The 22,868-nt window shown below is 35.9% G+C and overlaps 1 long non-coding RNA gene across 1 annotated transcript; it reads right to left on the reverse strand.

Moving 5' to 3' along the window:
• Positions 1–13,325: 13,325 nt before the first annotated feature.
• LOC139076705 (uncharacterized) lies at positions 13,326–20,351 on the reverse strand. Its single transcript, XR_011528593.1, has 3 exons — positions 20,254–20,351; positions 19,357–19,524; positions 13,326–15,726 (listed from the first exon to the last, which is right to left on the reverse strand). It is a non-coding gene; the product is annotated as an uncharacterized lncRNA (long non-coding RNA).
• Between the last annotated feature and the right edge of the window lie 2,517 nt (positions 20,352–22,868).

Below are 22,868 nucleotides of genomic sequence, written 5' to 3' on the forward strand. Positions count from 1 at the left end.
CTCACCAGCTGAACTCAAACTGCTTCCAGTGGAACTTATGGACAGGTATGGAGAAAAAGACTTTTGCCAGATCAATAGCTACATGCCAGATACCAGGGAATGTGTTAATTTTCTCAAGCAATAAAACCACATTTGGTATAGTAGTTGCAATTGAAGTTGGCACCTGGTTAATCTTATGACAATCCACCGTTGTTCTCCAAGATTAATTTCTCTTCTGCACAGGTCAAATAGCCAAGCTGAATGGGGATGTGGAGGGAATCACCACTCCTGCATCTTTGAAGGCCTTGATGATGGAACTGATCTTTGCAGTCACCGTAGAGTTCCAGTATTACTTCTGTTTTACTATTTTTCTATGTAGAGGCAGTTCTATTGGCTTCTATTTGCCCTTTTCTATCATGTTAGCCCTCATTCTACAAGCCAGGGAACCAAGATGGGGGTTCTGCCAGGCTCTAAATATGTCTATTCCAATTAAGTATTCTGGAACTGGGGAAATAACCACAGGATGGACCTATCGTGAGACTGATCTGACATTCATAAGCCCCAACTCTGACTGAAGGACCACAGTAACATTTTGGTTCTCCTGGAATTAGTGTCAGCTCAGAGCCAGTGTCCAGACTCTCTAAAAGGTCTGATTATTTCCTTTTCCCTAGTGCACAGTTACTGTGGTAAAAGGCAGTAGTTCCCTTTGGGGAAGGCTGGGGAAAGATCAACCGTATCAATATTTGGTAGTGCACTGAGATTCTTCATCAAGGGCACTCAGGCTCCCCTTCATTCAAGGGGTTCTGGGTCTGTAAACTGCTCAAGTCTGGGAATTGATTGAGGGACCCTGGCTCTTTGTTTTTATTATTTGGGTTAGAATACAAAGCCAGAGTAACCAATACGGTGTTGTACTAGCATAAGGAGCAATATATAGATCAACGGAACTGAATTGAGAGTTCAGAGAGAAACTCATGATATTGGTCAATCTATTTTCAACAAGGCTTACAAGACAAATTAATGGAGAAAGAATAATCTTTTCAACAAATGATGTTGAGACAGCTTAAAATCCATACAGGAAAGAATGAAGTCACACAAAGATCTCACACTATATACAAAATTCACTCAAATTGAATGAAAGACGTAAATATAAGAGCTAAACTATAAAACTTTTAGAAGAAAAATTGGCATAAATCTTAGTGATGTTTGATTATGCCATGATTTCTTAGATGTTACACTAAAAGCAAAAGCAACAACAGAAAAAGATTAATTAGACTTTATCAAAATTAAAACTTTTATGCATCAAAGGATACTATTATTTATTTATTTATTTGCTGAGGAAGATCAGCCCTGAGCTAACATCTGTGCTAATCCTCTTCCACTTTATGTGTGGGTTGCCATCACAACATGGCTTGATGGATGGTGTAGGTCTGCACCTGGGACCCAAACCTGCAAACCTAGGCCACCAAAGAAGATCATGCAGAACTTAACTGCTATGCCATGGGGCCAGCCCCAAAGGATGCTATTAAGAATGTGAAAATCCACCCCAAAAAATGGGAAAGATATTTACAAATAGTATGTTTGGGACTTGCACCCCAAATATATAGAAACTCATCACTCAATAAGTAAGGACAAATAATGCAATTAAAAAATGGACAAAGGATAAGAATAGACATTTCTCTGAGGAAAATATAAATATGGCCAATAAGCACATGAAGAGATGTTCAACATTATTAGTTATTAGGGAGATTAAATGCAAAACGACAATGAGATTCCACTTCATATCCACTAGGATAGTTGAAATAAAAAAGACAAACTTTAGCAAATGTGGCCAGGATGTGGAGAAGCTGAAACTCTCATACATTGCTGTTGGGAATGTAAAATATTATAACCACTTTAGAAAAGAATTTGGCAATTCCTCAAGAAGTTAAACATCAAGTTACCATGTAACTCAACAATCCCACTACTAGGTACATACCCAGGAGATCTAAAACTATATATACACTCAAAAACCTGTACATAAATGTTCAAAACAGCATGATTAATAGTAGCTGAAAAGTGGAAATAATCCAAATGTCTATCTATTGATTAATGAGTAATAAAATATGGTATATCCATACAACGGAATATTATGAAGCTAGAAAAGAAATGAGGTACTGTTATAGGCTACAACTTGCCTAAACCTTAAATACATTGTGTAAGATAGAAGAATCCAAACAAAAAAGGCCATATATGATTACATTTATCCGAAATGTCAAGAATAGACAAATCTACAGAAACAAAAGGTAGATTAGTGGTTGCCAGAGGATAGAGGCAGGAAGGAATTGGAACTGCCGGCTAATATGTGTGAGGGCTGTTTTTGGGGGCAGACTGACGATGATGGAAATGCTTTCAAATTAGACATGGGTGATGGTGGTACTATTTAGAGATATATTAACCACGGAATTATATACTTCAAAGGGTGACTTTTGTCTTATGTAAATTGTATCTTAATTTTTTAAGAAAGAAATGGTAGGCTCCCTAAGCTAAATTCCGCAAATGGACCTCCTACCTTTAATGCAAGTTAAAACTCTTATCATTTTCCTTATTTTTTAGTGTAAATTACCTAGTATTTATGATTATCAACAAAAAAAAAATACTGGTGTTTGCTTTGGCTCTAACTAGTTCTCTGTTACCTTTTATACTTAGCCTCCACTCACGTTCATTTTCCTTGCTTTAGTATACTTAAATAGTAACTTTGAGCCATGGAGTAAACATGGAAATTTTAGAAATTTAAAATCAAGTGGTGGACAATTACGTTGTGGAGTATTGAATGTCTCCGGCAATATATTCTTTATAAAATGGACTCTGTTTTGAGTAACTACTAGAATTTCGGGCACATTTTTTGATGTTCCTTATTTCTGGTCACATCTGTACTAAATAATGAAAAATTCTTTAGTATCATGTGGTTTAACTATATCGTCTTCTTTTTGCTCAGTATCTGGCACAAATTGCCTCCAATTGCAACGAGTTAATACAAAATTGTACCTCTGATTTCTTTTGGTATTATTGCATTCAACATATCACTTTTCTCATACATCCACTATTAAATCTGGATGATAGCAGGGTCTGAAAGAAGGTTTTGTGTGTTTGGTCAAGTGTTCTTTATTTTTAGAAAGTACTTCCCTACCTCACTTTCAGAATCAATATTTCAGAACAAAATTTCTCCACTAGATGAAATTTTATTTTAAAAGTATTCGTATAGTAGTCATGTTGTTTTCTATGCTGGTTTTCTCTATTAACATTTTCACATATTGATGACTTTCTATGTTAGAGAATGGACATGGGAGTCAGCCACACTTCGATTCAAGGTCTAATTACTCTATTTTTTTTATCACATCCTAGTCATTCAACGGTGAGGTTATGGGGATGGCTGAGCACATGACACCTGATATTAGATGGATGAAATCTACAGTGGGTTGTTAGCACACATACTCACAGAGTGGTCTGTGGCCACACTTTGATGACTGCTGTACTGGATAAATTCTCTTTAAAATCTAGAATAAGACCGTAATGAACATTGTATTGTCCAGCTTTGCTATGGAAACAAATTCTAAATTTCAAAATTTAATCACAAAAGTTTATTCCTTGTTTCACAGAGTTGGTGGTTGGCCTGGGCTTGCTGTAGCTGGGTCTGTCACTCGTGTGCCTTCTTTATTATGAAGCACCGCCCAATCTGGGGCGTGCTGTTCACATAGCAGAAAAGAAAAGAAAAGAGAAAATGAGCTACTGAAACCATACGACGGCTCTTAAATATTTCTGCTGTGAACAGGCATGTAGTCATTTCCACACTTACTCCAGTTGCAAAAGTGAGTCATATGACCAAGCCTGATGATCAGAGGGCTGGGAAGTACGCTCTTCTCACACAAATAAGCCTGCATCATGGGAAAGAGCATACACTCCTCTTTTAGGTTAATTGAGAAATCTAAGTCAATCTACTAGGCTCTGCATGCTTGATTACAAGTATTCATGTCTTTTCTTTCTGCACACAAAGTACATTTGCTTCCTAACCAAGGAAGACCCCTAAAAATTCTCATCAAATCACAGCACCACACTCAAAATTGCAAATTGTCTCTATTTCACGTCTTAATATGGTTTTTCTTAATCCAGAAACCTATGAAATAACAAACAAGGTTTTAATTCCACAGATATGACATACAATACTGGAACAGCACAGAATAATTTCGAAAAATCCTGTTTGGAAAGGGAAGAATGGATAAAAGGTTTATGGTCCACAGGTATACTGAAATCCCATGGGACACATATAGCAGGGGGCTCCTTTTCTCAAGACATGGAAACATTCTTTCATTAAGTGCCCTGATTTCCCTTCCAGGCGTTTGTTCCACTGTCCTTGATCTGCCTCGCTCTTGGCTTGGCCTTTTGGAGGTTCTACTTTTCTGTTACTTAGCCACATCTATGTTAGCTTTCAGTAAGTATTTTCTTCTAGGGGCGAGCAAACTTTTCGCCATTCTATGCCTATAGAAACTTGGAAACTCAAAGTTTATTTTAGATATAAAAGCTACAGTCTCACTTAGTGCTCTCTGAAAGTTTTTTGTCAGTACAACTTACTAAAACATGCGATCAGGTTTTTGTTTCCAGTTAGCACCGTAAGCCAATAGCTGTATCCGTGATAGCTATTAAGGATGCTTTTCTCTGGTCTTAATTGTTGGTACTTTGAGTTTACCCATTATTTTGTTTTTTCTGTACATACAGGGTCTAAAATGTATTGTTTGGCGTATATTAGACACTCAATAAATATTTATTAGATAAATGAATGATGAACAGTGAAAAAAATAAGAAATGTGAATGCTTAATATTTATTAGAAAATTATTTAATAGTATTAGTAGTAAAGAATTGTAAATTAATGAAACAATGAGATATTATTCTTTTCCAAAGATATTTGATCCATTGTGGACTAGAGTAATAGAGAAATGGATAACCATGGAGCATAAATTGATACTTCTTGGAGGACAATACAACAATGAATATTAAAATTCCTAAAACTAGGGTCCGCCCAGTGATGTAGTGGTTAAGTTCACATACTCAGCTTTGACGGCCTGGGCTTTGTGGGTTCGGATCCCAGGCGTGGACCTAGCACCACTTGTCAACCCATGCTGTGGCAGGTGTCTCACATATAAAACAGAGGAAGATGGGCACAGATGTTAGCTCAGCAACAATATTCCTTAAGCAAAAAGAGGAAGATTGGCAATAGATGTTAGCTCAGGGCCAGTCTTCCTCACAAACAGAACAAAACAAAACAAACAAACAAATATTCCTAAACCTGTTATATTCTCTTGTATCCTGGAAACTCCAATTTAGGAGATATGGGGAAAATATATGAACAAGGATATAATTTATAGTGCTGACTACCTTAGCCTACAATAAGGAAATAATTATGTGAATTATGTCATATTTATTTAATGGATTAATATGCAATCATTAAAACTATTTATTTAATTACATATCTCTTTCTCAAGGTATATACTATAAGTGCATATGTATAGTTAGTTATTTATGTATCTGCATATACTTTAATGTGTATACATATGGATAGATAAATAATCATGTATATGTGTGAACAAACAGAGAGAAGTAGTTGGGTGGTGACATTCCATTTTCATAAAAATGTATATAATTATATAAGTATTCATATAGAGAAAGAAAAAAGTCTGAAAACGTAAATATCTAAATATATGCAGTGGTTATTGGATCATAAATGATTTGCATTTTCTTTCTTTTGCTTTTCAGTATATTCTAACTTTTATAAAATGAGCATAGATTAATTCTAATTAAAAATTAAATAGATGTAAAAGTAGTAGCAAAATATTAAAAAATAATTATTGGGGCCAAATCCTCCATGATTTATTGATTCATACACATAAAATCTAGGTATGTAAAAATAACTAATATACCAACAAGCTTATTTTATATAATGGTAATTTATAAAGAGTGTAATCCCTTTTAACACCAAGAAAGTAGCATATAAGAGATTTCTAAATTAAAATTTATAGTTTCATGCATAACAATAATTTGGCTTAGGAAAACATATCAAAAATAAAAGACTCAAATTCAGATCACAGATTAGATTGTTTTCTGTAAAGAAGTTAATTTCACTTTAAACGCTGATTTTTCTTTACTTTAATTTCCATTGATGTTTTTGCCATTATCATTACAAAGGATCTAGATTACGAGTTGAGTGGATTTAAGTAACATTAATCATGTCTTATTTACCTTTTAAATCAGCACAGGCTGCAGTGGAACCCCTGTTCCTCAGGGCCCAAGAGCCACAGCAGTGAATCTGGACCAGGGTCCAGGCAGGCAGACTGAGTGTGAAAGAACAACTGTGAAAATCCACACAATCTCTTTCAAGGAATAATTTCAATTATTTCAACACTTCCTTGCATTTCCTTTCCTGCTCATTCCCCTCAAAGAGATCATATTTATTCCTGCTTTCAGGCTTCAGTTCAATACTCTTCTCTCAGGCAAATCTCCTCTATTAGTCAGTTCTCCAGAGAAACAGAACCAATAGGATGTGTGTGTGTAGATACTGAGGCTGAGAAGTCCCCAGATCTGCAATCAGAAAGCTGGAGACCCAGAACAGCCAATAGTGTAATTCTAGTCCGAAAGTCATCAGGCTTGAGACCCAAGAAGAGCCGATGTTTCAGTTCAAATCCAAAGGCATCAAAAGACCAAAGTCCAGCTCCAGCAGTCAGGTAGGAGGAGTTCCCTCTTCTGCTCAGGAGGGTCAGCCTTTTCGTTCTATTCGGGCCTTCAACTGATTGGATGAGAGCCACTTACACTAGAGAGGGCAGTCTGCCTGACTCAGTCTACTGATTCAAATGTTAATCTCATCGAAAAACACCCTCACAGACATACCCAGAAGACTGTTTGGCCAAATATCTGGGCATCCTTTGGCCCAGCCAAGTTGACACATAAAATTAATCATCGCATGTGCTGATTCCTATGCTTACCTTGAAATACTCATATCCTTCAAGGATATAAATTTATTTATACATATTTATTTCATTAACAATTAATGAATACCTCCCCTGTGCTATCACTGTCCAAACTCTGGAGACCCATTGAGAAATCCAGATCCCCACTCTGGAAAATAAATCATTTTAATTGCACCTTTAATGATGGAAATGATTTTAACAAACAATAATGGTGACAGGAGATAAAAGAAGGTAGGACCATTGTGTGCCAAGTCACAGAGGAGAGAAATACATGACATGTTCATGAAGAATAGAAGCCAGTCCAAGTAAACTGAAGTATAGGATGCCACAAAGGAATTAGAGGGGTTAAGCCTGGGAAGATAGATTTCGGTCATACTGTAGAGGATCTTAGTTATTAAGTTCAGGTATTTGGTATTATTATCATTAGCAGTGGAGAGCTATTGAAAGCTTTGATCAGCAGACTAGATTAAACAATGTCTTGGGAATATTGGGTGATTCCCGTGGCCGAGTGGTTAAGTTCACGTGCTCCGCTTCAGTGGCCCAGGGTTTCACCGGTTCGGATCCTGGGCACAGACGTGGCACCACACATCAGGCCTGAAGGAGCGTCCCACATAGCACAACCAGAGGCACTCACAACTAGAATATACAATTATGTACTGGGGGGCTTGGAGGAGAAAAAACAAAAAAGACTGGCAACAGATGTTAGCCCGGGTGCCAATCTTTAAAACAAACAAACAAATAAACAAACAAAAATCAATGTGTTGGGAATAATAATGCAATATTATGTGTAGAAATATTTAATAAAGAAAATATTAGGGGGAGGAAGACTAGCCCTATTCTTTCTTTTTTTTAATGTGCTTTGTTTTCAGTGAGGAATACTGTCCCTTACCTAATATTTGTTGCCAGTCTTCCTCTTTTTTTCTCCCCAAAACCCCAGTACATAGTTGTAGATCATAGTTGTAAGTCGGTTTAGTTCTTCTACGGGAGATGCTGCCACAGCATGGCTTGATGAGCAGTGTGTAGGTCCGGCCCAGTATCTGAACGGGTGAACCCGGGCCGCCAAAGCAGAGCACGTGAACTTAACCACCGGACCACGGGGCCGCCTAGTGGCCTATTCTAACAGGCCAGGTGAAAGATAATAAGTGCATCAAAAAGCCCTGGTAGTTAGTAAGGATGGATATTCCTTAGGTAAAATTAACAAATCATGACACTATGTTTTAAATAGTAGTATGAAAGGGAGGGAAGATTCAACTAGAAAGCTTAAATTACTGGAGAAGTGAACTCTTATGCAGAACAGAGAAGGCAGCACCAGTACCTTCTGACTTGTGGTGGGACCGAATATTTAATCTGAGTCATATTAAAGTTGCTGTGCTAGTAGTATATATAGGTAGACAGGAAGTCCAGCACTTAGGTGGTGACTTTGACTATCTTATGACTTTAGTAACACATCTATGTACACATATAAACTGCAGCCTTTTGCAACAATCATATTCCTCATTTCCCTCATCACAAACAGCCTGCCTGGGTTCCTTTTCCTCTGCTTTCTTTCTCTACTTCCAAAACTTCATAAGACATTGGCAAACTAGCCTGTGTGAGTAACTAATAATATACTTGCCTTATTCCACTAAAAATGGTTGCTTTTCAACAGAAGATTTCTGCATACATTGTTGTTGTGCTCCAAAAGACTGTTTCCTCTAAGCTGAATTTAGATAACTAGAAATTGTCAACAAGGAAAGTATTGGGGGGGCCAAAGATATTAGAGCTGTGTCTTGGTGCCCATTGTACTATGTAAAGTAAGCCACTGCTTGACTTACCTAGGGGTGACTCTTGCCATTGTAAGGTTGACCCTAAACTACACACCAAAGGATACGTATTTTACAGACTGTCAAAAGTCTGATTAATGTTTTTGTAATGAATCAACTTATTCTTATTTAGCTTGGAAGTTTAAAAGAATGTCATTGGATCCTGTCTTCATATGAATCAGTTAATTACATTAAGCCCCGATCTTGAGTGTGGAAAGGAAGAAAAAAAAATTGGATATACAGCATTAATTCAATTTTGTAAAAATTATATACGCATATATATTTGAAAAGATGCCCAAAGAAATATTAAAATTGGTTGCCTCTGAGTGGTAAGATTAAATGTGATTTCAAATTTATTCTTTATTCTTTGTGGTTCAAATTATCCATAATGAACATGTATTACTTTTATAATCTGAAAAAAATAAATTTAGAGAAAGCAAAAGGTTATTCATCACATAATACGTTTGTGGAATAGAATTCACTTGGCCTTAAAGGCATAAAAAGTTCCCACCCCAAAGTCAGCCTTGAAGGAAATGTATCAGTGCCAACACAGCAACCCCCGGACTTCTGTGTAGATTGGCACCATTGTGCGGTAACATTACCCTCACAACGACCTGCTCGGTCTCTCGTGGCAACTATTGAATTCTGACTGAGGCCACTCCTGTTCATTCTCTTGCCTACTAGCGTAAGTCACTTGGTCGGGCACAGCTTAATTCTTGACTATGGATTTCGTGAACTCCTCTTATAAAATGGTACAATTACTGCAGGTCATGAACATCAAATGCCACTAACACTTCCAGCTGTGACCACGGAATAGCCTCCCAACAGAAGTACTGCAACATGGTAATAATAACATCCCAGCTGTAGCCACAATCACCGAAATCACTGACAGTGTCAATAATGTATAAAACCCCATGGAAACTCAACGGTACTTGCCAAAAGGCATTCATCAATTTCACTGCCTTTTATCTACCATTTAAAATGGTCTGGTTTTAGTGTTAGAGTTTTAAAATAAATGACTAGGGTAAATAGGCCCTGGCTGAATTGCTCACTATCTGCTTTGAATTGCTTCTCTAAATGTTGGGGACGTGAAGTTCAGCCTTAACCACTCAAGTACATTCTGTAACCACTATGTGTTAGGTGATGGGATGTGAGCAAAGAGAGTTGAGTATCTGGAGAGGTGAAATTTACTAAGCCCCTTTTACAGCTTAAGTTCATTTAAAACGTCGCAAAGGACATGGCGAGAATACAGGAGAGAAAGCTGCTTTGATTTCTCAGAGGCCATTCAGCTTTTCAGAAAACCTAAGGGAGTGAAAATGTGGGAAGGTCTGTTTAACAGATGTTAGGAATAATCAACTGTAACTATCACTACACTCCAATAATGTTTTCCCGTATTTGCTCAAATACATTTAGCGGAGATAGAACAATTGCTTGGAATATTTGAGCAAACTTAAATGACTGTTACTGAAGACAGAAAACAGTAAAACAAAAATCAAAGAAAGGATTGCTTGTTGTATAAAAGAACTATTGACTATCATATACTGTCTATATGGTGGTCATTATTATTATTGTAATTTGAATTTGTATAATTGTTTAGCTTATCATAGCTCTTTCAAATATATTACCTAATTGATTCTTCATCACAATTCTGTCAAGTTTTATTACCCCCACATATTACCTATAGTAATATAGATAGAGAGGCTAGAATGATATGCTCAATATCACATGGCTAGTTAGAAAGCTTACTGAATGCATGAACGTTGATATTCCGTGACACCAACTACTCTTATCTCTGAAGTCCTCTCTTTCCTTGACTATGTGCTTCTTGTTGTAGATAAACACCTATCAAGCTTCAGAAAAACCTGCCCTTTGTAATCTCAGACTTTAGAATGTGACAGCCTTCAAATGGTTTTCTCTCCTCTGGGTAGAGCTGTGAACTCTTGGCGAGCAGGACAAATCTCCAGAGTGAAAAGCCAGGCAAAGATCCTTACAGAATAACACCAAGTAAGAAATAAAGAATTTCCAGAAAGAAACAATAGTGAATATACAGGTATTTGGGCAACTTTTTTATATATTCATTCATTTATTTATTAATCCTTTTAGTAAAAATTTACCGAGCAACTTAAATGACAAGGACTGCATTGATGCTGAGGATTTAATCAGGAATATGATTTTGTCTCTGCCTTTAGGTTTATAATTTAGAAGAAGAGATAGACATAAAAATAAATATACAAATATGTATGAAATTAAGAAATTGCAAAATTTGACAAAGCTATGAAGGAAACTGGTCTCAACAATAAAGAATAAAGAAGATAAAGAGCACAATTTTGAAAGGATAGCCAAAGAATGCATCTGTGATGGGCCGTCCCGGTGGTACAGTGGTTAAGTTCACACATTCTGCTTTGGCGGCCCAGGGTTTGCCAGTTCAGATCCTGGGTATATACATGGCACCGCTTGGCAAGCCATGCTGTGGCAGGCGTCCCACATATAAAGTAGAGGAAGATGAGCACGGTTGTTAGCTCAGGGCCAGTCTTCCTCAGCAAAAAGTGGAGGATTGGCAGTGGATGTTAGCTCAGGGCTAATCTTTTTCAAAAGAAAAAAGAAAAAAAAGAATGCATTTGTGAGAAGGTGGCTTTTAAGCCAAAATAAAAGATATTTACCTGAGTAATAAACATATAGTTTTCAATGGAGAAAATAAATTTTAAATATACTCAATTTTAAATGATTTCAAATATTGAAAATATATCTAGATATAATACAAAATTTTGAGAAGTCTATTGTGGAAGCTAAAATCACTTGATCAAAATACTCCCCTGGGACATTATGAATAAAAGTGTGAATTCTGTTAAATGTAAAGTTCCCTAAATGTGAAGAAATGGAAAACATAAAATTAGTGTCTGTTGTATCCCTTGTTAGCCCTCCCAAAACCCCAAATCTCCACTGCCAGTCAATGGGATCAAAACTGTTTCAGCTGAAAGCTTTGTATGTTACTTTCCTCCCAAGGGATTACTTCATTTCACGTGTCCCAGCACAGTGTTTCAAACGTGGTACTTTTGGTCTATTGTGTCTTAGAAGCTGTCAAGTTGAATATGCAATGTATTCCAATAAGAAAGAGAATTATGACTTATTTCCTTGAGAGAGTTATACTTGTCCTTGTGTTGTTAAAAAACAAGGACATAAAATTCTTATTGAGTTCATTACTCCAGAACGCAATGATCTTTTCAATTTACATGAATAACCTAATATTTGATATTATTTAATTATAGAAACTTCGATTATAAAGTTTTAAAAATAGCGTGTTCTAGAACTGCCCTAAATCCAAAGCTGAAATGAGCTAAGCTAATTACATTCCCCACCTTCCATAATATTTTCATGTGATTTGCTTTTAAATATTTTATTTGTTTCAAATTTGTAGCAAATTTCATGATCCTACACAACATCGAGCCCTGGCCACTGTCTAACTAATGTGGCAAATACAAATAGCTGAAATAAGCCAGAGAATTATTTATCAGAGTTTTGCAAAGATGAAAAGTCCATCTTGCAAAGTTGAGATTTTACACCCCGGATGTTTTCAAACACAGAATGAATGTTCATCTATCAGGGAATGAAAGTTATATTCTTCATGCTCTGAAGTTCTTTCTATAAGTCTGTCACATAAGATAAGTCTATTTGAAATTACACCACCAGTTGAAAGAAGAACAATGAATCATTCAGTAAAATATTTTTGAACCACTTTGAGCACTATGTTCATAGACATGTTATTATTTACAAAATTCAATCAAGTTAAAAATTTGATATATTAGTTTTAATAATGTGGCTCTATTTTAATTAACATAGAACACAGTAATAGACTAAATATGTCTCACCTTTAATTGTTTGTAATAACCAGTACAAGTAGTTACTTCTGAGATAAGATGTGCCAGAAATCGAGAGCAAAGAAGCATAGTACACTGGAAAGCAAAAAGATTGGCAATAGAAAGCTTAGTTTTATTTTTAGCTCTACCGTTGCTTAGTTTTGCAATACTGTGCATTTCCTTAACCTCTCTGGTCTTCACTTTGGGTACCTAGATAGGAGATGGAGGATGTCTAAATTTATTCCAGCAATGTGATTCTCAAAGGGAGAATAGAGAAGGGAGAGTAGAGATCTTTAATGATAAGCAAGGAAATAACTACTATGTATATGTCATTTTCTCTTTGATTTGATTTCTCTGCTTATAAGACATAGTATTTCAATTTGTCAGTAAGGTGTATGATTAGGAATATGGGTTATGGAAACAGACTACTTGGGTTTGAATCCTTGCTCGCTCACTAAATGATCACTAAGTATGACCTTGTATAAATTTCTTAATTTCTCTGCACCACAGTCTTCTGATCTGTGCCGTGGAGATAACGATACTACTGAATGCATAGATTGTCATGGGGACTAAATGAGTTTGCAAGTGTAAAAATATTTACATGTTTTCAGAACCACAGTAAGCATTCAATAAATGCGAGCTGTTTTTGTCTTTTTCAATGTTTTATTCTTTATTCTTATCTCATTTTAAGGTCAGAATGATATAAAAATGGAATCATGGGTTTATGTTTTCTTAAAAGCACTGCTCTATATAAACGAACCTGGGCATAAGAGATGATAATTTCATACCAAAGGACTTTAGGCCACTTTCAAACTAAGCATTTTAGCAGAAAGAATTTTTAAAAGTTAGTTGTCTATGCATCACTTTGTAATCAATTTTATATAAACATAGAAATTTGGGCTTTTTTTCTTTGGCCATAAAATGGACTTTAATTTCAAAAATATACTCAGAAATAAACTGATACGTACAGTGCAAAATACACATAAAACGTCTCCTAAAAACATTGCCTAGAAATAACAGCGCTACGTATTTATCTAAATTTGAATCAATTATTGTTCCAGGCTTTATAGTTGCTAATGAAAAAGAAGCTTTTTCCAAAAGCCACAATAACTTAGAAATGGACTTCAAATTGTTTTCTCTGGTCACGTGCCATATTTTCCACAAACACCACATGGTTAAATCCTTGAAATAATGCAGCACTTTTGGTCACCTAAAATAGACGCTCAAAAGTGGCAACTTTGTCCAAACACCTTAAATACGTCTTCTTTTATTCTCCCTCTCTTTTTTGCCCTGGCTCTGGCTGCCAGGGCACATGAAAGAAATTACAAAAGCTTCTCAGTCACAGCGACGCGAGTTCCTTTTGCTCTACAGCATTTGTCATTGCCAAAACAGCAGAGTTTAATTAAGTGTTGTGAGCAGCCTAGTGAGAAACACACTTTAAATTAAACCTCTGTACATGCAGCTATTGGTTCTTTACCTCCTGAACAATCAGCGGGGTGTTAGGCATAAATTCCGTCTCTCGAGGGAAACGCAGCTCCACGCACCTCTAGCGATTCATAAATGATCCTGCTTTCTCAGAACCATATCTTATTAAAGCACATTTAATTATTTCTAAGTTTTAAACACTGATAGATGAAGGCGATAATTAATGTGCCTACCCCTAAACATTTTATTTACTCTTGATATATTAATGGTATTATCAAGAAAATACGCTACAGTTTCAGGTTTAACAAAATTACATGGCAAATTATCTTTTGATGCATCAAGCAATCGTTAATATAATGGAATAAATTATTTTAACACCTCAGTAGTAATGGATGGGTAAAAGAATATAAGCATTTTAATTTTCAGAATGTTTTTGCAATTACACATTTCAGGGGACACAAATCAATGATGTAAGTGTTTAGAATTTTAGAAACAGAAACAAAAGAACAATTTAGAAGGGTAACTTGTGGGTTTCTTACATGCAAGGGATTTGTCAGTGGAACTGGCTGTCTCATAACAGCAAAGTTCTGGTACAATGTGTTAAAAACAAAATTATTGCTTCTTTAAATTAAATTCCTTTCTGTTCAGTCCTACTTAAACTTTCAGATTTAGATTTTTGCTTAAAAGGGAAAGGAGAGTGACGTTTATGTTTTAAATCCACTTGGTAAAATACAGTCTCCTATAAAATAATGGTGATGATTTTTCTGAACTGAGCAGAGCCTATCAGAGCAAGTGAATAGACAGGATAGATGACCACATCCATAAAACATTCTTGACTTGTTCCACAACACCATGGGGCAATTTCACACTCTGAAGGACATTTTCAGTATAGGCTTGTTCTACAAAGATGCTGAAAAGATGGAAAGATGATCTATTATTCGGTAGAATTAGGCACAAATATTTATCTGTTTTCCATTAATCTGGGTCCTATATCTTACCTTTCATGTTTGGCAAATTTCAATAAAGTTGATGTTGCTAAAAGCTTTCCGCTGATTAGGAATCTCTTGCCTGGAACTTTTAAACACAAGGAAAGAATGGAACATCGCCTTTTGTAAAATCATTTAACTATAGTTTTACCAGAAGATACTTCTCTAAAGTCTCTGTCGACACTGTGATTTTAGTCTTTTCATTCGACACTTCTTCCGAGTAGATGAAGTAGATTTCAGTGATTCTATTTAAATGTGCAGAAGGAGATACACATGCAGAAGCACTCACTTGAAATTAGACTGGACTCTGAAATATTTCAGGATTAAAGTATTGGTTTATCTTGTAGTGCTACTGATTGGCTTAATGTAATATAATTTGTCCTAGCGATCTGTAAGTTGCTAATTGAAATTAGTGAGTTTATATATTGTATTTCACTTCTTTGATGAGGACTTCAAAGAGAATATATATATATGTTTAACGATTTTAGGACTATATCCTAGACGATCACTGCAGGTGCTAAAACAATTTATGTTTTTATAAGATAGCTAATGTATTTATGTATCATTTCTTAACAGTTCTCCTCAGGCTGTACATGCAGTCCTCTCAAATGGCTAGCTTTCTTTATTTTCTTTGCATTCTCCATATTCTCATCTTTCTTCATTTCTTCTCCAGAATTTCCCCTCTTACTGCAATTGAGAATAGGAGGAAAAAAGCAATAAGCCCAAACATAGAAATTTAGATTGGAATATGCACAATTCAAACAGCTGTATAAAGGCAGGAGTAATTTAGGGAGCTATAGGTCACTCTGTTTAATGGGTGGCCCCTCCACTCAAAAATATTTCCATCTTAGATTCCTAAATTATTTCACTTGCTGGTTTTACAGAAAAGGACAGTTCAGCAATGATAGATTAATCTGTTTTAATAAGCATCCTCTTTAAAAATGGAAATACCTTTGGGAAGGTTTAGTGACTAATACTCCCTACATTAATATGAATAGGTTTAATTAGGCTGCTTCGTCCTGCCCTCCTAGCTGGTATCTGCTGCACTGAGAGAAAAGGCAGTTTGGGTGGTGAAAAATACATAGTCAGCAATCCTAAAACTTCATGATAGGTTGAAGAATGAGCTATGGACAATGGAATAGAAGGTGTTTCCTAGCATAGTGCCCAAGCACAGAGGGACTTGGAAGCTAGATTTTTCTGAGTTCAAATCCCAGCCCGACCACAGGTTAACTGTATAACAGTGGACTAGTTAGTTAGCTGCATTCTCCAAAGTAAAGTAGGAATGATAATAATAATAATGACCACTTCACAGGGTTCTTTTGAAAATCAAATAAGTTAATGGGTGTAAAATCTTCAGCACACAGGAAGCTTTAAAAAAATGCTAGCTAATTCCATTGGATCTTTTTGGTGAGGAAGTTTATTAGGCACTCATTCATTAATACTCTTAAGTCACAAGAACTAAAGATTACAAAAAACAAAAGCACTCATCGTTTGGGTCCTTCTCCAACCTAGCTCTCTACACAGAGTCATAGGTATTCCATGGCAAAGCCTTGCACGGCCTGCAGCCCTCTGCCTCGGTTCATTCTGCAATCTCTCCCACATTCGGTCTCAGATCTTAATTTCTATTACTGTCTTAGCTCCACCTCTCACCTCAACCTTGGGTTTGTCTTTCTCTAATATGTACCTTCAGAGGTTTCTCTTTCAAGCATTAGACATTGCCCATAGAGTCAGGGAAGCTGCAGCGGGGGCATAGGGATTAGATTGGTTCAGAATTGAAGGCTAGGTTAGTTTAGAGGAATTCAGGGCTCAAAATGAACATTTTCAAGGCCAAGTATCTGATATCAATAATGCTCTGCATTTCTCTCTTAATGATCACACTAAACTAGTCGACCAAGTGGGTAAATGTGGGTCAAGGTTGGGATCCAATCCAAGCTTTTCAAAAAGTACATTGATTCAAAACAACTAGCATGCTAGTGAAATTTTAGTATACATCCTTTTTATTTCTCAGAAGTGCCTTGATTTAAAGGATAAGATTCTAAATAACAACACTGGAAAAATTGATTTAAGGTTATAACATACAGCAAAAAGAACAGCCATAAAGCTGCGTATTGGGAAGTTGAGGAAATCAACTAGTAAGCTTTTCTAAGTTGCTCTTTTTACTCAGGAGTCAGTCTAATAAATCAGAAACTGTTCTTTAATATTTTGTCTCATAATTCTTCTATAGTTTCAACTCTAATCCAACATTATATGAACTCTTCTAACAAAAAGCATACCAAGATAGGGGCTGTCCTGGTGGTGTAGCAGTTAAGTTTGTGCCCTCCACTTCAGTGGCCCAGGGTTTGCCACCAGGATCCCTGGCACAGAGCTACGCACCGCTTAGCAAGCCATGCTGTGGTAGGCATCCCACATATAAAATAGAGGAGGATGGGTGTGGATGTTGGCTCAGGGCCAATCTTCCTCAGCAAAAAGAGGAGGATTGGCAGTAGATGTTAGCTCAGGGCTAATGTTCCTCAAAAAAAAAAAAAAAATGCATACCAAAATAGATTTTTCTTCTTTTTTCCCCAACTTATTACTTTATTATTCTTATTTTTAAGTAAAAAAATATTTAAGGCCAGTGAGATAAGTTAATTAATATAAAAGGCAAAGAAAGAGAAGTAAATAATAATAGCTATGACTCAATATTGCTACATGATCCCTAATTCCTGAAGTATCAAATGATGAGATCAGTGACATCTATTCACGTGTCACTATACTTGCAAATCCCACATAAACAGAAATATACATTTAAAATGTTTTAACAAAAATTAAACTTTAATACATTTTTTACTCTGCAACTTGCTTTATAAAGTTAATATGTATTAGGCATTGCTCTAGATCATTTCATGTAGCTTTAATTGATTTATATGACTGTAACAAAATTTATTCAAATATTTTCCCTTTTTAAAAATACTCCAGATGAGTCTAGTTTGGGACCACTGCAAAAAAAATCTTTTGTTTCATTTTCTGTAGGAGAGATGTCCTAGAGTGGTTTAAAAAATGGGCTTTTGCAACTGTGGTAGATATTATCACGTTAGTTTTCTAAGTTTGTAACAATTCATACTCTCTGGGTATTATGGGAAATTCCCAACTGTGAGCACCATTCCCAAAGCTAGCTTTGAAACAGTGATCAAGGCAGCTTCTATTAACTGACCTAAATACAGATAAAGAAATATTAAACAATCCTATTGAATTTTACAGCAAGTGCAATCTCTGACTTTGCTACAAATTATGAACACATTTCTAAAGTATTTCTCTTCATCCAAAGAGAAAACAAAAACATCTACCGAACCTTCTAGAGCTGGGTAACTATAGAGGTAAGAGGGAATCAGAGAAAAAGTTTAGATATTCTAATATTCTTTCATAGTGTCTGCGCTTTTAATAACCCAAATGACATGCAACATAAATAACTTAAATTCTTTTAGCATGACTTTTTTTATTCTAAGTAAATTCACTTATAAATGGAAAAGAGATGTTGAAATTTATGTCTCTTATTTATACTATCCAAGTGGCTCACTGTATCAGTCTACAACAAAGCTGAGAAAATGTGCTAGAACACAGCTAAGCTTTCACTATTATTTTCTGATCACTGAGGGAAAAAATAGTAAGACTGGTTTATGTTCTATATAGTCTGATCATCGAAAAGGCGATTTTATTTCTACAAAATGGGGATGTTCACATTGACCTACACTTTTCATACATATAATGAACTAATTAATGATCACTGAAAGCACAACATGCCATGGGTAGGCTAATTAATTATAATAAAGGATTACAACTAATATAAATGCAATGAAAATATATGGACAAATCATCTGATTTTCAATAGTATTAACCTTACAGAATATAAATTTATAACTATAGTTCCCAACTAAAACAAACAAGAAATTAGAACCATCTCTTCAGATTGTATAAACAGTTGCCATATAAGTTGCCTAGTTGCTATGATGTTGTATATTTAATGCTTATATTTATGACTGCTTTATACAAAACAAATTATTTCCATCACTCTTCAGATATTGAAGGATTTTTAATATTTTTAAAAATTATATTTTACCAAATAAAAACATTCATGTATTTTTAAAGGTTATATGCATATGTTTTAAAAATATATTGTATATAATACAAAATACGTTTTATATATATCCATATATGTTACATTTTTTTACATGACGATGACTTATTATTCAATAAACATCTATTAAAAATCATTGAGGGTGGGCCAGCCCAGTGGTACAGCGATTAAGTTCACACATTCTGCTTTGGCAGCCCAGGGCTTACCAGTTCAGATCCTGGGTACAGACATGGCACCTCTTGGCAAGTCATGCTGTGGCAGGCGTCCCACATATAAAGTAGAGGAAGATGGGCATGGATGTTAGCTCAAGGCCAGTCTTCCTCAGCAAAAAGAGGAGGATTGATGGCAGATGTTAGCTCAGGGTTAATCTTCTTCTTCAAAAAAAAGGAAAAAATCATTAGGGTTATGTTCCTAGAATACAGAGCTAAAGAAGACATGGCCCGTATGTTAAAGAACACACAAGAAGAAGCATATAAAATTTTTTTTTAATAAAATGTGAAAATGCTCTAAAGAGGTATGGTAGAATGATGACATTAAAGGCTTCAATTCTTTGCCCTTCCCTGAATCCACATGGATCAGGATTTCTCTGCATGAAGGTACAGCTGATTTCCTCATCTTGTGCAACTTATTTGGTCAATTGGTTGAGTTCGAAGTGACAGTGTGCCATTTCTGAATCTTAGTCTCAAGAAGTTGTGGATGCTTTCCCTTACTCTCACTTACACCTCTACCATTGTCATGAGAACATGCCCCCAGTCTAGTCTACTGGATGAGCAACACATGGCAGAGCTGAATTGTGTTAACCTCTCCAGTTGATGCCAGCCTACATTAGCTATCTATCAGCTGACCTTCAGATGAACAAGTCCAGCCAAGATCAGTAGAGCCATCTAGATGAATTGCTTTGCTGTCATTGCCACTGAGCTATTGTCTTTGTTTGCTATACAACATTATTATGGCTATGGGTAACAGATACAATGATTAGGGAATAATTAACTATCTCCAGGTTAGTTAGTGAGGGAGGATGAATGGGAGAGCACCAGACAGACCGGGGAAAGGGCACAGCACATCAAGCATAATGTGTAGCATGGTCAAAGCCATGACAATACCTCATGGCTTATTGACGGACAGGTAACTAGTTTCTTCATGCAGGAGGTAGTTGGAGGTGGAGGCCAGATTTCTGCAAATGGAACAAATCGTAGGATTTTGGATTATCATTTAACTATGAAGTAATAATGAAAAAGTTTAAGAATGAGAGAATCATGACCATATTTTCATTTTAAAAAGATCAGATTATTATTAGATGAACTACAAGGTGAGGCTGGAGTCAGGGGAAGCTGCTAATCATCAATATCAATGTCCCGTACACAGATGAGGAAGCGTTGAAGTAACGCAATAACAGTAGGAGTAGGGAACAACAAACAGATATGAGACATATTAAGAGATAAAATTAACTAGAATTATTATCTATTAGACAAAAAGTGGGAAGAAGAGAAAAGTGCCAAGGATGACTTTTGGATATTTATCTTAAATCTGTGAGGCAGAAAACATAGAAGGCTGAGTTCTAGAGGAAGAATCTTATCATGTTTATGAGATCTAAAAGAAGAAGCTGATGTCTTCATTGTTGAACATGATGAGGAAGCCTGAGATATTCAAGTGTATATGACATTGGGTCTATAGATCTGGAGAAGACCAAGGAGATCTGTGATTTGTATTAGAGAGTATTGAGTTTACAGGTGTAATAGTAGAAACCATGTGCTTCTACGAGATTATCCGGTAAGTAGGAGTAAAATGGAAATAAGTAATACAACAACAAAAAAAAGAATGTAAAGAACTGTGTATTCAATAAGAATCACAAAGACCTTTGAAATGCCTATACAAATTGCCCCACTGCAAGATATCAGGTGAAAAAAAAAAGACCAGATATTCATAGATGTTTTACCCACAAAGTTGTAAGAACTGCACTGTGGTAACAGCGTTATCCTTGTATGTCACTGTAAACTCCTTAATATTGAGTACAATTCAAACGTAGTCAAATCCAGTACTTCAGTATTTGCTTTCAAGGACACAGCTATCAGTTCTTGTTAGCACAGGGGCTTTAGCTGTGAAGTAGAATAAAGTTACCTCAAGTTCCACACGAGGGCTCAAATGCACAGACTTCCTTCCATATGACACATGTTCTCCCTAAGTGCTTAGTATAAAGCACCTCTTCTTTGACTGAGCCCCCAAATTCAGCCTCACAGCCTCTTCTTAGTTGTTCGATGCTTATCCCATGAGGTCAAAAAGTGTGTAAGAAAAATTTTAGAATTTTAAAATTTCAATTTTAATTAAAAAATTTAGTTAAAAAATTTTGAATTTTAAAATACTTAAAACTATATATTTTTCAATCTTTGTCAGATTTTCTTTCCTATGTGTTGAAGACTTAACCACTAAGCTCATCTTTTAGAGTTCACGTATTCTCAGGATCACTGGAGAGTGCCCCAAGAGAAATGTGTGGCACATTTTGCCAGAATATAGAAATTCTGTCAATACACTTGGTAGCAAAACCAGAGAGAGCAATCAAATCGTGTAAAATTTGCCTGTACTTTCTTAAAGAGAATTTTATTTACTGTATTAATATTGGCTTTCTGGTAAGTCAGTGGTCCTCAGTCGGGTAAGACTGTTTAGGATATTTGTAGGGTTATTTGTCCTAATGATGGGAAGACACTGTTTTCATTTGTGGGTAAGCTCCAGGGATGCTCAATATTCTATGATGTTCTCTTTAGCTCAGGGATTCCACAGATCTCCACAGACATTATGTAGGTGAAAAATACTTCTAATACTTAGAATGGGGGGAATTGCACATTAGCTCTGTACTGTAGTTGATAAACTTGTTTCCCACAGAGGTTGGGGTTAACAATTCTGATGCTTCTATATATGCATACTGGGACTGGATAATTAAATAAATGGGTAATGTGTGGTGGGAGGCAGCTTGCTCATTTTTGGAGTGGGTATGTACAGATAAGAAAGGGGAAGATGTTAGACTGATCCACATGGTAATGGATTAAAATTGGAGACATCAGTATGAACTCACCTTTAGTTTAATCTAGATGCACATTATTTACATTATAAATGTTTGTAGGAGGGCTTAGTATACACAATTTATTTCCTGTTTTGTCATCTGGAGGGCCTAGAAACAATGATACCCCAATAGTAACATGTATACCTAGTGCCCTAATCTTGTTCTCTAATACCATTCTCAACATAAAAGAAACCAGGGACCCTTGGAGAAATGGCTGATTCTAGGACTGGGCAGGAAATCTAGAGGTTGAGACTGGAGCATCTTGTGCTATAAAGTAAAGAATTCATACAGTGAATGTACCAAAAAAAAATGAAATTTGGTGTGGTAATGACAACACAGGGTGGAGTTGGCTTCTAACATGGTATTCTTCGGAGGGGAATCATTCACAACCTGACAACTTAGAGACTATTTTTAAAGAACTTTATAATTAGGAAGAACTCTGTTGTGAGATCATCTAGTGCAGTGCTTCTCAAACTTGAATGTGCGTATGAAACCTCTAGAGATCATGTAAAAATGCACCATCAGATCAAGTCAGTCTGAGGTGGGCCCAAGGTTCTGTATTTCTAAATTCTCAGGTGATTCTGGGGCTGCTGATGCTGCAAGTCTGTTCATCAGACTTTGAAGGGCAAGGTCTTTAGTGTGAAGGAAATGGATAGAAGGCTG

The sequence above is a fragment of the Equus przewalskii genome, chromosome 17 (genome assembly GCF_037783145.1).
Source record: "Equus przewalskii isolate Varuska chromosome 17, EquPr2, whole genome shotgun sequence".
Classification (NCBI taxonomy): domain Eukaryota; kingdom Metazoa; phylum Chordata; class Mammalia; order Perissodactyla; family Equidae; genus Equus; species Equus przewalskii.